General features: G+C 38.9%; 1 protein-coding gene across 2 annotated transcripts in view; it reads right to left on the bottom strand.

Annotated features, from left to right (window-relative positions):
* The window catches only part of LOC141009589 (equilibrative nucleoside transporter 1-like), a 41,477-nt gene that overhangs the window by 18,850 nt on the left and 4,772 nt on the right, over positions 1 to 17,855 (bottom strand). The window contains exon 1 of one of the 2 annotated variants that reach the window (XM_073482257.1): positions 6,178 to 6,252. The exons of the other annotated variant lie outside the window; for it this stretch is intronic. The gene's annotated coding sequence lies outside the window, so the exon portion shown is untranslated. Of the gene's footprint in view, positions 1 to 6,177; positions 6,253 to 17,855 lie in introns of those variants that run through there. 2 annotated transcript variants of the gene reach the window in all.

The following is a 17,855-nucleotide window of genomic DNA, read 5'->3' as shown; positions in this document are numbered from 1 at the left end:
TCACCAGCATACCTCTCTAACAGGGTCGCCTTTATTCCCAGGCTGGCACACGGAATAGTTTGATGCTGGTCATATGATGAGGCGAAGGAAGAATAACCCCTTTCCGTGAGGTCATTTCCCAGTACTTATAGAAGGCAGATACTCTTATCAAAATATTTGTTATCATAACAGATAACAGGGAGGTATTTCTTTTAACACCATCAGTGGTGACATTCCAAATTCATCACTGCAATCTTATAAAAATGTACAAAACTTCAAAATGCATAGCTGAAACTATCAGCCAGTTTCTCTACCACTGCCCTCCGGATGTAAAAACCTGCTGGTTTCCATTCAAGCAATCTAATTAGAGATCATTTTCACAAATGAGATACAACCTAAGCACAATTAGCTGCAATTAAGTGGCTGGTTGCAGGACTCTTAATTGAATTTCTCACATCAGTAGCTGCAAAGTATTGTATACACAAAACATTAGTATTAAGGGCGCTTGAATTTTCTTAACGTCAATTCAACATGTCAAACAGAAATAAATGGATTTTGTAGAGACAACGTACTCTGCACTTTCCACACAAAAACTTTGAAATTGTGCATGTTACCTTCTTCAGTGCTCACATGCCACACAGGACATTTTTCTTAAAATCTGCAGTGCTAAATCTAAAGAGACAGGAGACACCACTACAGTGTTAATAACAACAGACAGAAGATTTATTATGTCACTGCACTGGAACAACCAATCTCTGGGTAGTGGGTTCAAATGGCAACAAGGCATTGGAGGACGTCACATGATCTAAAAATGCTTCCTATGCACAACTCGTAAAAACGATGATTGATGTGCCGCTCACATCTGTGCCTGACAACCAAGTTTCCGATTTCACATCGTCCCTAAAATGACCAACACACACACACACACATAAAATGCAGCTTGCTCAACAGCCTGGGCGAGAACATCCGAGGATACTTTATAGTTTTGTTGCAGTACATTGACTTTTACAACCCTGATTCTCATTTCACACTGCTCTTCTTTCAAGGACAGCATTAATGACCCTGTCCTCAGTCTGTCTGAAGAAAACAGATAAAAAATTTCATAACAAGTCCAACAACAGGCAGACTGTTAGCTAATCTTAAAAAAGAAAAGATGCAAGATTCTCCAAATATTACATCACTGAGCAAAGCTTGAAATTGTTTTTGAATTATCAAGAGAGAATAATGAGCAACAGGATTACAAATACCAAGCTGGATTCATGCCTCTGATGTAGTAATCAAATTATAGTTAACCCTTCATCATCTTGTCACCACAAACACTATATAGATTTGCCGTGCTCAACATTATCAAGCGTTGTTAGGAATTCATTACATGCCTGAAGTTATCATATTCACATCATTTCACTGGTATTTTGTGATATTAGACAACAGTGGGAAGGTTTGAACTGGAAATTGCTTTCATAGGTCACAAAATATAAATTTGTCTATCAACCAAGTAATTGAGCAGTGCAGCCATTACAGTATCAAGAGTCAAAATGATCATATTCAAATTCTCCAATGTCGTGATAGCAATCAGTCTAGGATGGACGAAGACAACAAAAGCAAAGCAATAGGGCTCTACAAACAATTATTTTTTATTATTGATTAATCTGCCATATGTTGTTTTGTTTTTTGTCCAATTAATCAATGATGCATTAGGTATATATCATGTCAGAATAGTAATAGTGGGAGGAAAGAATGGCAAATTTTCACAAATCACAACTTCCTGAAGCCCAGGGCAACATCTTAAAATCGGCTGTGTCCAACTAGTAGTCAGAATTGCAACAATATTCAGTTTACAATGATATAAAACAGAGAAAAGCATAAACTACTCACATTTGGAAAGCTAGAATCAGAGATTGTTAAGCATTTTTTCTTAGTTTAATTGGTTATCAAATTGGTTGGCAATTAATTTTCTGGAAATCAATTGATTGTTTCGGCTCAGTTTTTAGCAAATAAAATCCCATCTTCAAAATCAATGATCATGCTTTTATGAAGACAGCAGTATTATTAATAAAGGAGTCACGATTCCCCAAATCCACAATATGATTTGAATTTTGATCTTAAAGTCATACAGCGGTACAATCCAGCTTTACCATTAGAAATGCACATTATAAACTACTTGTACTGACAATTCCCAAATCAGCTTAAGGCAAAGTGCGCATTACAGTCTGCATTGTAATTATATTCATATTTTCAATGAACAGCAGAAAATCATGCATCTACACCTGCTAGCACAAGTTAACAATCACTAATCTAATCACATTTTGGGTCAGCTTTTGAATAAAAGTAGGACACGTATTGTCGATGTGATTTATAGTATTTGCAGCCAATCACCCTGGCAGCAAATGCTATGTTTCTGAAGCATTTAACTTCCTATCACGTGCACACACTGTGGTTTGGTGGGAAGCCGATCTCACAGTCAGCAGCCGTCCCTTCAAACAGCTTGTCCACACAGGCCTTTAATGTCAGCCAATGGCTTTTCATGAGTGGCCAAATTAAATCCTATTGACAGAAAAATAAATAAATAAAGATAAAACGACTCCTAAATTCGAAAGCTCATTTCAGGGAACAGAAGGGCCCCGACAGGAGGCCAAATACGCGTTCACCTCATCACTTCTGCATGGACAGAGGCATTTGTGTATTTCAGAGACAAACCAGGCAGCCTAGGTAACACTGTCGGGGTCTTATTGCTCTGATTGAGTAAGAAACATAGAGACCAATATAATTAACTCAAACAAACCTCTAATAACACTGATTGGACCTTTATATTCTGGCAAACTGGGGTCTGAAAACCAATCGAAACAGAAAACCTAGCTTGGCACATGTTGCTGTTGTCACTCAGGCCTCTGCAAATTCGTTAATCATCAAGAAATGACACTAAATTGATATTTCACAAATTTCAAACCCCTAATGAAAATGTTATCATTTCAAACAAGACATTTAACTTTTTTTCTTAGTGGAAAAAGTGGCACAACCTGTAGACATCAAGTCGGCCAACTGGAGTAGTTTATTACATTTAATCTTCATTGTCCACCTTGAACAGGAAGCATTGTGGCACCGACACCATTGCAAAACATCAGATCTTTTTGAGGAAGCACAAGCAAGTAAATAAAAACAGGGTGCAGCTTCACTCCAAACAATACCAGCTTCCACTCGATCACATCTAATGAATTCTCTACCTTTGCTTTCTGCTTGTTACTAAGCCCAAACAAACAATCTATGTGTAGTGTATGATTTATACCTAAGCAACTTCCAGACATACAGGGGAGAGCGTCATGCTTTTGTAAAACTGGGATGTAATCAGGCTAACAAAAATAATGACAGGAAAAGGGACTTTCGTGGGACAGTAATTAGAGCAGCCTCAGGGTAAATCCTGGGAGAAAACTCTGGAAAGAAAAAAATCTTTCATGCCAAACGAGGGAGGGAGCATAAAAGGTCTCCAAATCCATTGTCTTCACCCTGACCCGCCCCTTTACGCTGTAATCATTTCCCGCCACTGGGACAAAGCCCATCTCCAGCTGCCTGTCTTTTTAGTTGGTTCAAGTGGCTGATGATGAACTGGCAACTCCACTTATCTCCATGACTATAATACAGTCAGCACTGATGGGTTTAAATGAGTGAGACGAGAGGGATCATGAGTCAGTTTAGCCTAATCTTATCTTCCAGAAATGATAATTGTTTTATTTTGCCAGCGTCAGCACCAGTCACCACAGGCAACATATGGGAAAACTTAGCTCCCACTCTTATAAAACAGATGTTCCTGTGCCCCAGGGGTGGGTCGATGCTGTTGTCCCATCAGCTGTCGAGTCGGAAACAAAGCCACCATTCTGGTGTGCTCTTCTCCTTGCTTCAGGGTCAGCAGAGTCACAAATAGCACAGACACGTGTGAGATGGACCCAAGCCAGGAAAACACTCACTCACTCTTAGTCAGACAGATCTCTCATCATTGAGAGGAGTTATAGTAAGCCTGGAATAAATGTAACAAGACTACAACAAAAATATCCCCTGAAACCATTAAAATATGATGCAACCTTCATGACAAAAGTAAGCAACAGCCCATCACAGGTATTGTCATTGTAAAAAAGTCACTACTCAGGACCACAAGGACATTTAACCCTTTCATTTGGAAGTCATTTAAATAATTGTTTAAATAATATCGTTTAAATAATATCTTTGTCATTTCGAGATATGGCATCATAAATTAAAAATGGTGGAGGGAAGACGAGACACACCGAGTACCTCTGGAATAATGGTTAAATCTTCTTATGTTTAGAAAACCAGACAGGTAAAACAAAAAAAACACCAGTGCGGTGATTAAAAAATGTTTGGTTATAGATTTTTGCGCTCTTGTACGACGGAGCCCCATATTAAACAGCAATATTAAATGTCTTCAGATTTTAGCTAAATATAGTTCAATAGGCAGAATCTAGTAGGGTAGACTGATTATCTGGGCCAATATTCAGCTTTTTCCTATTATCGGTATCAGAGAATTTTCTGTCAGATTGCAGATAAAATACACCAATTTAAAAATGTGTTACTTTGGCTCTGATGCAGCATCCTCTCTCACAATGTCCTGCCCACAACACTTTCTGATTGGTAACACGTCATAATTATTAGCCTATAAACAATAAAATAATCTGAATCTGCAAAGTAACTAAATTCATCAAATACATGTAGTAGTTAGGAAGTATAAATAAGGTGAAAATGAAAATACTCAAGTAAAGTACCTCAAAATTATACATAGGTTTGTTTCATCACTGGTTGTTCGAAATGTTGACAAAGATTTTTATTTTTACTGCAGATGAATAATGGACCCAAATATCAAATTTCAGTCTCCCTGATTACTAATGATCAGTATCGGCCCTGAAAAAGCCATATCTGTCGACCCCGAGGAAAACACCCTTTGGTGCATAGCGTCCACTGCGTTGGCTAGATGAATTTTGACTCACAGAAAAAAAGATGTCCAAGAAAATGTTACTAACATCCGTATAAAATTATTTCTCACACTTTTTTTAACCAGTTTACAGTGATTCCTGGACATTGGTCTATATACAGTGGATGCATGGTTCTTCAAAATAAGATTTTTTTAAGTTATTGGCATGATTTTTCACTTGTTTATAAGTAGGGAAAAAAATTATTACATTGTGATTACGTGAAATATTCATGCTTGAAAGAATCAAAGTAACTAAAATAGTATTATAGTGACCCACATACACATATTTGGCACAGATTCACCTGGCAGCAGGAATGTTTGTGCCCCCTCTTAAAACTACACATCCGTTTTGACTCATCACTATATCAACATACTCATAAAACTTCACCAGTCTTTTCTTAACTTTCTCTCCTGTCACGTCATGTGGTGCAGACAGTGTCTCCCCCATGAGCTGCCAGTGAAGTTTCATCAAAGCTGCCAGTGAAGCACGTGTTTTCCCCTCAGTCATGATGAGCCACATGAGTTTTCAATGCTTGCTCTATATTTAATGACTTATAACGTTAACCATTCATGAAGAGCTGACTGGTTTATCCCCATCCTAAAAATCTGGCAGAAGGTCCAGCGTTTAGGGCTCTACTTTTTAAACACATTATCACAGATATTATCCCATATTTTTAATAACATGAGAATTAAATAAAATGAGGCAAAATGTGAGGAAGTCAACCAGTGAATACAACCAGACTTTTCAGTCTCGGTTTTCTTGGTTTGAGCGACTATCTGTCCACAACACTGTCGCTAACTGCGACCTGCTAGCTTACACAGCCCCATCACCGCTGTCTGCCCGACCGGACTGACCACGTTTGACGATGGCGGTAAATTTAATTCCCGGCTCTAGTCAACAAAGGAAGCATGCTTGCTGGAGTCCAGCATCAAAACACCGGTACCCTTGTCTTCACAGGTGTCTCCCGGGAACAGTCTAAGACATTAAAACGAGCCACAGACCCGTAAAAAATGAGCTAAATCACGTCACAACATCCGAAACAAGGCAGAATTACAGCTAAAAGAGAGTTAACCGTTAACGTTGTTTTATCAGCAAACTGAGCTTTGACCGTCGGTTTTAAAGCAAAAACTCATTCGCACGGCTGCCGTTTGTCACAGATAAAGGTGATAACAGACTGACAGTAACGCTGAGTGAGTTAATAGAGCTCGCTGTGATGTCCTACCTTGTCATTAAGTCTGTGAAGTCGTGTTGTGTCTGATCCAGTCTGTCTCCTCAGAGCTCAGGCGAGCAGCTCCAGCCCGTGCTGCCTTCAGGGGACCCTTGTAAAAGACTCAATCCAGCCGCGCAAGCGAAAATAGCACAAATATCTGTGCACGTTTTAAGCCAAAAATTAAAAATAAATAAACACATGGGTCGTGTTTAAAAACTCAAGAATCATTAATTCAATAAAAATACATTTCTTTTACAGATAATCATTAACTTTCCCTTTATTGCAGTATGCCATCTTAGCAAAGTAGTGATGGGATTTTCGGCTCCTTTGCGAGATCCGGCTCTAACGGCTCTTCTTGATGTGGAGAGCCGGCTCTTTCGGCTCCCAAACGGCTCACATACGCATTTTTTTACATTATTAATTAATTAATAGTGTAAACCTAATTTTACGTCATTTTGTTTCATTATTGACATTGTTAAGCACTTATATGAGTAAAAATGCAGCACAACAATGCTTTATGAATAAAACTTTTATTTAAACCAATTCAATTATCACAAAATAGCACCACTTCCATAAAAATAACTTAAAAAATAAATAGTTAAATATAAATAGGGCCTAGAAACACCCACCACAATACAAAAAAGTAGGCTGTCAAAGCAGCTTCATAACAGAAAAGGTGCCCCAATACAAATATTAAATACAGTGCTATTAAATTAAAGTATAAAACTATTAACATGTCACAACGTGAACAACACCAGTTTTGAACCACTATAGAGTTAAGGAACTTACTGTATCACTCGAAGACTTACAGATTGGCGTTCGAGAAGGAGGAGGGGAGGGGGAGGGGAGAGAGAGCAAGGAGGCACCGCAGGGTAAAAAAACGACGTGGGAAACAACAGAGCACACGCACAGTACAGGGAAGTGGAGAGACAGCGATATACTGAAGAAAAAAAAACGGCTCCCAACAAACGGCTCTCATTGGAGAACCGGTTCTAATCGTTCACGGCAAAGAGCCGGCTCTTTGAACCGGCTCGTTCGTGAACGACACATCACTATAGCAAAGGAAGATAGCGTCAAAACTAGAATATATTAGTGAGGCAAAACACAATAAGGAGCGTTTATTAAGTATAAGTAGCTGACATTATATGCATACTACATATGCGGTGGACAGATTTGTTTTCTGGCGATTAAACTGCCCTGAACTCGCAGTGGTGGAACTTCCGATTGTGTTAAAACCTCTCACCAGCTCGTCACTAGAAAAAGGGAGGGAGACTTCATACAGGGCCTATTTTGTGTGGGGCGACATTAAATGTCATCTGCTACCCATGACTGTCTGGACGTGCAGCAGTCTGCCAGTCTGTTTTTTAACCATCTGTGGTTATGAATAATCTCATTATCAAGATTTTTTCTAAGGATGTGGCACATCAGATATGCAGGAAGCACCAAATCAGTTATTATTATTATCATTCAGCAATCACCAACTGGCACCAGACGACAACAACTATTATTAACATTATTTTGTATGTTTCTAAGTTGAGCTGTTAGAGGCCCACTAAACACCACTGGGGTGAATGGTGTGTATAAAACCCTCTAAAATTACTAAGGATTGCCACAAATCATTCCTGATCACACATTCGCAGATGAAAACATTCAACATGTAGGATTTCTCAATTGTTAGTCGACATTTCTTGATTTTTTTTTTAACTAATTCTGCTTGGAAAGGTGATCGGGACAAAAATGGTCATTTCAAAAAGTTGTGGGAACAAGTCCTCAGTGTCCCCAATGTAAATGACAACTATGATAAAGGTCATACTGATGGAAAGTTCAGTTAAGTTTCATTGTCGACAAACAACCTAAAAAACCTATAATGGCTCCATACTGCTCATCCGGCATAATCCAAGCCCGTAAATCCCAAATCAAACAGTTGAGCTCGTGCATAGATGATGTGCGTGAAACAGCTCTTAGTTTAGCAGCTACGATGAAGATTGCGATGTGGATTTCAATGTAAAAAAGGGTGTAGATAACATCTCAAGGCTTCAGGAGACTTGGATTACACTAGAAAAGCTGTATGGAGCCATTTTATGTTTGTTTTTGGTTGTTTATTTACATTTTAAAACAAGTCCCCATTTACTTCAGCTCCTTAGGAGGATGCTGCAACGCTGTTTTACTGTGAAGCTCAAGAAACTACAAAACTTCATCCAACTCTCCATCGCCTGGCATGAGGGTGAGTAATGATTGAATTTTCCTTTTTGGGTGAACTTATCCTTTAACACAGGATAATAACATGGCAAAATATCTGACAGAAATCACCTTCATATCCTCTAACGGTCTTTTACTAAGGAGACACATTTGCTGGCTGCTTGACTCGCGTTATTTGTGGGACACACCTACAGAAAAGGAAACTGCTGCAATCCATTTGCTGATCTGAGGTGAACTGCACAGCACATTTCCGCTCTTTTTAGAGGTAACACAAAAACACCACGATTAAAAACACTCTTGGTGCGGCAGTTTGCATCAAATCCCCAAAGTTACACGACAATAAGTGATGAACAGAGCCGTGACATGAATCATGCAATTCCTGCACTACTCAGACTTAACCACAGTGTTTTCCTGAATGCAAAGACAGCACATGTATTCCTGAGGGTCAGTGCTGGCTGTGTTCAACAATCTGAAGACAAAACAACACAATAATAAGAAGGTCAGGGTGTGCCTGAGTTAAACTTGTCAAACTGTAATTAAAGCAAGAGTTTTCCATGAACAAAAAGCAATTAGAAATATTGTTTTTATTGTAATTTAAATGACTGACCTCAGAAATTAATTGATGCTATTATGTAGCACAATGTCTGCTGTATATCTGGCTAAAACAAACACATTACAATCCTCTCTTCGACTGACTTTAGAGTACAGCTTGTTTTCTTAAGTGTCTGTGAGAAGTGACACTAACGTATAATTTCATCATAACACTTGGGCCAGTCTGAACCGCCGTGCCGAGGCGTTGTTTACAGTCTGTTTTTGTGCTGTATGTGAGTCTGGACACACTAAGAGTTGGTCTCTTCTGTTTGCTCATATAGTCGTGGTAGGTACGCAGTCATCCACACCCTGTCTCCCCCCTGTCTAAAAAAAGCCTGCTGTGGTTATGGACAGAAACCATGTGTGAAGAAGCCGCTAGTCTGGCTGTTTCCTCAGCGAGGAGGAGCTGAGGACTGAGGGACTTCTGTCTCTCTCTGCTGGTGTGAAGATACAAAACTACACTTTATTTCTATCAGTGGGCATACAAATCTCTTTATTTCCTGTAGCTGAATATGTCTCTCTCTCTCGCTCTCTCTCTACTCTCTGCGTTCCTCTGAGGCTTGTTTACTGGCTTGTGTAGCCAAAGGGGAAAATCAGTCAGAAGCCTCTCAGTGCAGCCTTGACTGGATTTTTCCATGGTGAATGAAAATAGAAGAGGGAAAGTGGTGAAACAGAAACAAGAAAAGAAAGTGTATGGTTTCTATGAGACTGAATGGAAAGACACTGAACATTTATGAGGAAATGAGAAATTTGAATGGAAATGAGAAGAATCCAAAAAGATGCGTGCAGATAATAAAGAGCAAAACAACTGCCAAAACAGCCTCAACTGTTGCGCAACAGGTGCACTGAGGTTGTTGAGGCCACCAACTGATTTCTATGAGGCACCTGTGTGACAATATATCTGCAAGGTTGGCATTAACATACGCCTTCAGTGACCACTTGGGATCAGATCTCACTGTTCACAAGTTCATTACACCAAGAAAGAAATATCTTCATGTTTAACATCTCCTGAATTAAAAAGAAGGCCAAAGTAATTCAACATTTTTTGCAGATGGTGTTTCACAAAGTTTGTAAAGTTTCTCCAAATTCAACAACTCACAAAATTGAGCAATTTTTAAAGGGAGACAAATAAGTTGTCTATATTGGTGGTATTTGTAAAATTTGACATCAATAAAAATCTTCTTCTTTTGTGACTTTATTGTAAATGATGAAATCAGTTGAAAAAGTGTGTTCAAGCAGCTGCACTTTAAACACAGAAGCAGACGGGCTGGTACAGTCGTACCACAACAAATTGACACTTTTTACAATGAAAGAAAAAAATTACTGCCTTGTACTTAATGCCGAATTAACAAGAGAACATGATTGATTATGAATTTGTCATAGCAAAGTTTCACAAATTTATAAAGTTTCTCCTAACTCAACAGCTCATAAAATTTAATGATTTTTAAAGGGAGTCTGGGCACCATCTCCATGGGTGTTAAAGAAGTTGCCGATGTTGGTTATTGTTTACTGTATTTCTAAAATTTGGCATGTTTACTGACATTAGAATATTATCTTCTTTCATAGATTTAGTGTAAATTATCAAACTGTGTTCAAGCAGCTGCATTTTAGACCGAGAAGCAGACAGGCTGGTACAGTGGTGCTGTGACAAACTTTTACCTTTTACAAGGAAAGAAACATATAAATGTATTGAATTTAATGCCGAATTTACAAGAGGACATGATTAATGTTGAAATTGTCATTGCAAAGTTTCCTAAGTTTCTTAAGTTTCTCCTCACTCAGCAACTCTTAAAATCACGCAATTTGTAAGAGAGTCTGGGGATTTTTCTGTTAGTTGAAACGGACAGTGAATCCATTCTTCTGGTTGTTGTGGCTTCTTCTTGTTGTTCAATGAGGTCAATGAACGTTCCTTTTTGTTGCGCGGTTGTAGATATTTCTATTGTCAGATGAAGATCTTATGTCATCAACTCCTTCACTTCCTGCTGACCCCGGACAGTTCCCTCTCATGCCATTTTTAGAACAGATGTTTATGAGCAAATAAACATCATACGTGTCTAATTCAAGAATATCCTGTGAAGTTTGTGGCATAAGAGGCGAGTGTAGGGAGAGGAGGAGGCCATGCCATGAATGGGCTGGAAGTGGCTTTCTGACCACATACTGAGATTTAAGAGGACAGAGGTAGAAAAAGGAATTCCAATGGATGGCCTCTTCAACCCCTAAACGGCTCAGGAGACACAGAGAGAGTGAAGTAAATCTCGTTTGGGATTAAGAATTTGGAGGCCTGGCTCCGTTATGGGAGGATTAAGGCTCGGGTTGAAGCGATGAAGACAGGCAAACAAAGAAAAAGTCCTCAGGGAGGTCTGTGAGAGTGAAATCCCTCCTCATCTTTACCTTCGTAGCCCCTTCTTCAAATTCCCAACAGAGTGTGAGAGGTCTGCAAGGTTCACACACGAGTATGAAATCCCTGTCACGATGGATGATCCACAAATCCACAAAACATTCCTCTCAATCCAGTGGTGCATTTAGGGACAAGAGTTAAGAATGAGACAGCCCATTATGGGATTCACGGCGTTAGTTGGAGTCCAGCAACTTCAAAATTGGCCTTAGTCCCGAAATTCTGCATTTGTGGTCTGCAACCACATTCTTGTCTGCAACCATGGAAATCACCTCAGATCCTCCAACACAGACTTTTATTTGTTGAGTTCACCCCTTCAATCTTTACAACCCTCATTTATCAGCAATTTGGCATGTGCATAATGTCGACAAGGGATTAGATTTTGGATGCAAAGTTATCTAAAAAATGAAGCAACCTTGCAAAATACATTTTAAATTTATTAGCCTATAATCTGTAGCTGAAATGTTTATCGCTCTTTGGATTGGAGATGCATCACTCACTGCTCTGTAAACAAAAAGCCTGATAACATCTTTTATGTTAACCCTATTTATCGTTAAACTAATTATGTACTTCAGCTGACAGAAGTGTAAACAGACCTCGAAACAAAGTTTGAGTTCGCATCAATCATTTCTTTCACTCTTCTTCTGCTCATTAAATTTAGGAATTATTCAACATTCACAGCTCAGATTCTGTTCAGTGTACGAGGAGGACTGTGTGAGCGTGCATTCCTTTCATTTCTGCATTCCCGAGCTGTTATGCTTGAATTGAACATGTGTATTGACAGCGCTGTCCTGATGACAGGGCTGGTGTTAAAGGTTAAATCCACACTTACTCACGTGGGCAGAAAGCTGCTTCTGTCTATAGGGGTTGAAACTTTGGCCGCATCTCAACCAGTGATGTCACAAGGGGTTATTTTTCATCATTAATTAGGAAGTTAAGGTCTCAGATAGTTCATTTAACTTCTCTGTGGCAATTTGAAACTCACTGTTGAATCACAAGTGTCTATTCTGTCATTCCTAATTAGATACTCAGAGTATGTGTAACCCTCGTGTGCAGAACAAAGCTATGTTCAAATACGGACTTATTACATCCGTCAAGGAGGTTTTGTTCTCACCCGTGTCCGCTTGTTGGTTTGTTGGTTTGTCAGCAGGATTATACAAAAACTACCGGGCGGATATCCTCAAAACCTGGATGGAGGATGGGTCTCGGGCCAGAATAGACCCCTTTAACTTTCCAGATAAAAGGACAGATCCAATTTGTTCTCACTTTCTTTAACATTGCGAATAGGGATGTCGCGATATTCACGATAATTGTGATATTTAAAAAATGACATATACATTTTATCGTGACAATGATGCACATATGATAATATAATTTGATTAATCCAGTGAAGGTGTTCAGTTGTGCGGTTCTTTTGTTTACACTTTTATTTTTTACAGTTAAGTTTACAGACTCTCTGTCCACCTCCCTACACTTGTACTTTGAGGATAAATTATTTGCCAAAAAAGAGAAAAAACACAGTAAACAAAATTAAAGATAGATTTGATTGCTAGAATTTTTTTTTTTAAATAGATATCGCAATAATATCTTGAAATCTGATATTGTGACAACCCTAATTGCAAGATAAGGCGTTTTTCTACATTTTCATTAATGTCTCAGGGAGTAATAAGTGGATCTAAATGAAATAAATCATGCATATTTTGGTGGCTGGTATCTATGAGTGAGCACAATTCCATTTCTTTCTTTTTTTATCGACTTATTGTTCTTCCAACACACAACATTTTCTTGTTGTTCACTCAAAAGAAAAAGCAGCAACTTAAAGTTTTGAGGATCATTTTTACCTTATTATTTCGTTATTGGCCTGAAATTATTTCCAAAGCCTTTGCGGTACACTGAAAATGGAAAAAAGGTGATAACTTGTTACGGTAAGCTGCTGGAAAACAGGTTTTGACCTACAAAATTGCCCAAGATCATAATGATAACCCTGCAGAAACAGATTGGGGAAAATGCCAGCAGCCTTAACTTGTGAATGAACAATTACAGAGGAATTCACTTGTTTCTTGAGCAGTTAAACATTAAATTTTGCTAAATGTTCCTGGTTGTTATGCTGTTATCAGTCATGGTACAGTCTGTACCAGCATGTGGTGTTCAGGGATTTTAGGGGTGTGTCAGCTCATTCCTCTGCTGTACATATGAAGCATGCACATATCAAATTTACCATTCAGCGTACAGTGTGTGTGTGAGTACATGAACGAAAGTGTGTGTGTGTGCAATCAGATAAGTTTTGTTTGTGTACGTATGTCCCTGTATACATAACATCATCTGTTAAATCAATTCAGGAAATCTGAATTCCCTGCTGACAGACTCAGCTGTTAAAATACTTCTGCTCCTCTGTGTAAATTCAGCCCCTGAACATCTAACGATCTTGTCTTTTCTTTATTGATTTTTCACTCTGTGTAAATCTGTTAAAAGATAATCCACATCAGTCCTCATCCGGGTCCATCGTTTAATCTTATCTGAGCCTGTCAGCCATCCTGTTATCCTTCCCTGACGAGGAAAATCATCAAACAGAGTTAACTGAGGGCAAGGTCTCAGTTTTTTTTAAAGATTTTGGAGCCCTGCCATTACCATGTTTTCTATGGCGTGGTTATGTCCATTTGACATCCTGTTTGCCCATCTGAAATCCATTACTCAATTGTTCTCTCGTTACTCCTGCGTGAGACGGCACCGCTGATATTTTCCAGTCTTGTGATTAAACCTCGACTGTTTGCGGGCCGCTCCTCTTGTTTGCTTGACTCTTCTGATCCTGGGGGCCATCTGTTAAAGCCATCAGATCCACAAAGACAATACTCAAGGTTATTATTGTAGAAGGAGACGTATATGAAAAGAAAATAATTAAGTGATTAATACAATGATGTTAACAACTCTTCCTGATGTTAGAGGTCAACTATCCTATGGAAGGTGGCTGATAGTTATCAGCACTTTTTAAATGGACTGTTCTTAAGTAGCTCCGATGAAAACTGTCCTGAGTGACCTGTCGCAGCCCAATTTAATTTTGTATTTTTAATTAATGTGAACACCTCAAGTCATCTCAAGACACATCTCGAGGGGAAAATATCAGCATAGATATCGCTAGATTAACTGATTTCTCATCTTTCTTTTTCATTCCTTTTATTCTTGTTCTTCATTTTCTGTGATCTTACCTGCTTTGTGGCTTTTATTCCTTTTACCTGTAATGACTCATATTGTCTTTTTATGTTTTTACATTTTCTGTTCGGCCTTCTTGTTTTAACTCACCTTAGACGAGGCTTCCTTGTGTTTGGCTCGACTGTTGAGTGTTTATTCTGTATTATTTTCTTGAGTTTCCTGCTTTTGCTTGTTTGTCAAAGTACTTTGTAAACACTGTTTTTAAAGGCGCTATATAAATAAAGTTTATGATTGTCATTGTACAGAAGAGGTTATATTTCCTGTAGTTTGGGTGGACTAACCCTTATCAGTAACTTTACGATGAAGGTGCGCTCACACATTTTTCGTCTATGTGATTTATTCAAACCTAATTCTGTTCCAAAAGTATTTTCAGCAGCTGTAACCAGATCGCTCAGCTGCATATGGTTCGCATGATACTGACAGGATTGAGATGCATCTGCCACATGCATGTCCCAACAACTGTGTGTGAAACCTGTCACAGATCAGAGACGGGTTAAACTCCACGTTTCTACTGACTGAGATCCAACAGTAACTTATAATATCCCTATTACAGACATTTGGATTCCTATAGAAAAAAGGTAACAAGCTGATTTAAAGTCAAATGATGGTTTTATAGTTTTCACTGTGCTGTACTTACTGTGTCACTGCATGGCTGCAACGTCATTATACAACACAATGAAATGTGAAACCTTACTTTACACATGGAAACCTGACAGTGGTTGGTATTTACAGAAGGTTTTAAATGAAGAAGAATGTTGTAAGGCCTCAAGGTTACACAACACATAGCCTCCTGTAGATTAAGGTGTAAAAAGTTTTCTTTGAAATGAAATCTCGGCTAACTCCCTCAATTTTACACATTAAAGTGTGTTTACAGGTCTTGGTGTGAACTAGTATAAAGCCTTGTGTGGCTCCAGAAGAAGCTGCATGGAATCTGAAAAATCACCTCAAGTGATGTTACTCAGTGGCAAAGATGCATTGTGGGTAATGTAGGCGCTAGATGAAAAACAGTCCACTGGTCTAGCATTGCACTCCTATAACAATGTAGGCCTAATTGTTTGGAAACAAATGATTAGAATCGATACATGCCGTTGTTTTGTTCAAACTTGTAAGTGCACCTGGTTGTTGCGATGTCGTTCAGTCAACGTTGGTTTTGATCCACTTCATGATCAACAAGTTTCCTCCACACCTGCTGTTATGACAACTGAATCGTGGGTGAATCATAACGAAACAGAAAGGTGAGGCAGTCCAGTGTGCGTCATTAAGGTGATCTAATGTTGACTAACTCTTAAGCGTTTCTGAGGAAAGATTCTGTCCCCAGTACATTCATCAGCCATTCAGTGGAAAACTTTAACTTTTACATGCAGCTTTGTCTGGAGCCACTAAAGGCTTTATTCTACTTATTTAACATATGCAGTAGTACTCCACAAGACCTAAACACAATTTAATGTGTAAAATTGGTGGAGTTACCCTTTAAGTCTGAGCTCTGGCAAATGATTAACATTATCAGTCAATATGTTTCTGATTATCTTTCAAGTATAATAAGAAGTTACAAGTTACCAGAAGTGATTTCTTAACATTTTTACAATTTACCATCAAAAACAAAGAAAAGCAGACAAATCTTTAATCTAAGAGGCTATAAGTTGTCTTTAACCACGTCAGCCTCCAGCTACTCTGTCATGTTTCTGAGCACTGAGCAGGTCAACCAGCTCAGCTGACCAAACTTTGTGGAAGTTAAATTGTGGTTGTCTAGAAAATGAAGCAGTCTAGTCAAAACAACACAGACCTCAAAAACAGGCCGCATCTCTGTATGCATGTTCTTCAAAAAAATGTACCAAGATTCAGTCACAAGACTTGAGAGTAATTTCCTCTCTGGATGTAAAGTAGCTTAGCAAGCAGACTCCACATCAAACAAGAAGTGCAGCAATATCTGCAGACCTGAATCAGACAAACACACACATCTTACCTTCAACCATGACTGAAAAGTTTTATAAAGGCAGTGACTCTGCAAATCTTACCATTTTTTTATTGTCCTCCTACTCATTTGGCTTCTGCTCACAAAACACAAATCTCAATATCAAAATCATCCCTGACCAGTGATTTCTTTTTTTGGAAAACCATCCCAGTCTCACTCAGCAGAATATAGTCACAATTTTAGCCTCATTCTTGCTTTTATCCTCTTCCAGCCTGTTCTTTTAGCTGCATCCTGACCTGTTTTAACCTTGTTCCTGCCACGCCCAAACACCTGACTGCCTCGCCCACTTGCTCACCTGTTCCCACTTACTACATAATCCCCTACACATACCGGCGCATTTGCACCTGTTCCCAGTCAGCTAGGCTATGTTAGAGATTGGATGGGAATTCACATCTGCCTGCCTGGTGTCTTGGACCTCTTCCTGCTTAAGTTTCTTTCTTTCTTTGCCTGCCAGATGTCCTCCTCTCTTTTGACTCTGAGTAAAGACCTTTTTCTATCAATATATACTTATTCTTTTGGGTAAATAGTAAAAGGCAACATCACAAACCTCTGTCAACAAGTCCCCCATTTGTCAACCCTAATCTTGACTCCATTCAGCAGCAAACTTCTGCAAATCACACTCAGATCACAGGCCAGTAAAGTTAAATATCTTCAACACCAGACAAGACAAGCTCCTTGACAGGAGGATGAACAAAACGTATCATATCTCGCATGAGCTTTGACTAAATGACAAAAATGTGACCACAGTTCCAGAACCGGGAATTACATTCATGATTTTTTCCACGAGGCTGATGTTCAGTGCCAGTGGTGGAAACAGTGTGAACTCTGAGTGGAGAGGAGGAAAGTGAGGGTGAAGGTCAGGGTGGAGAATTCATGGACATCTAGCATGTAAGACTTTCCTGCATGAGACCAGAGTTTGTGTCAGTTAACGTTTGCCTTTTCCTCCTTCATAAACAGCCTTTTTTAAAAATCTATCTGTAACCACAATCTTTCCCTGAACTTAACGATACTGTATGCTACGAACAGACATTGTAGAAAACAAGAATCTTCACCCTTCTGTTTGAACCACCACTGTTGTAAATACAAATCCCAGGTCTGTAACAATCTGTCAGACGTAATGTAGTAACTACTAAACAAAACGCATTACATCATAACAATGTTATGTGTTGAAAACTTGTATGTTGAAGTAAACATGTATGTAACGCTGTGATCCTACCCTCTCACTGAAGTTGCCTAGTGCAGAAACAAGTGATAGAGACAGAGACACCAGACACCGTACCATCAACACGATTTTAAAGCTGTTATCTTTAGGTTAAAAAAGAGTTA

The sequence above is a fragment of the Pagrus major genome, chromosome 15 (assembly GCF_040436345.1).
Source record: "Pagrus major chromosome 15, Pma_NU_1.0".
NCBI classification, from domain to species: Eukaryota; Metazoa; Chordata; class Actinopteri; order Spariformes; family Sparidae; genus Pagrus; species Pagrus major.
This window is presented reverse-complemented; position numbering and strand designations above follow the sequence as displayed.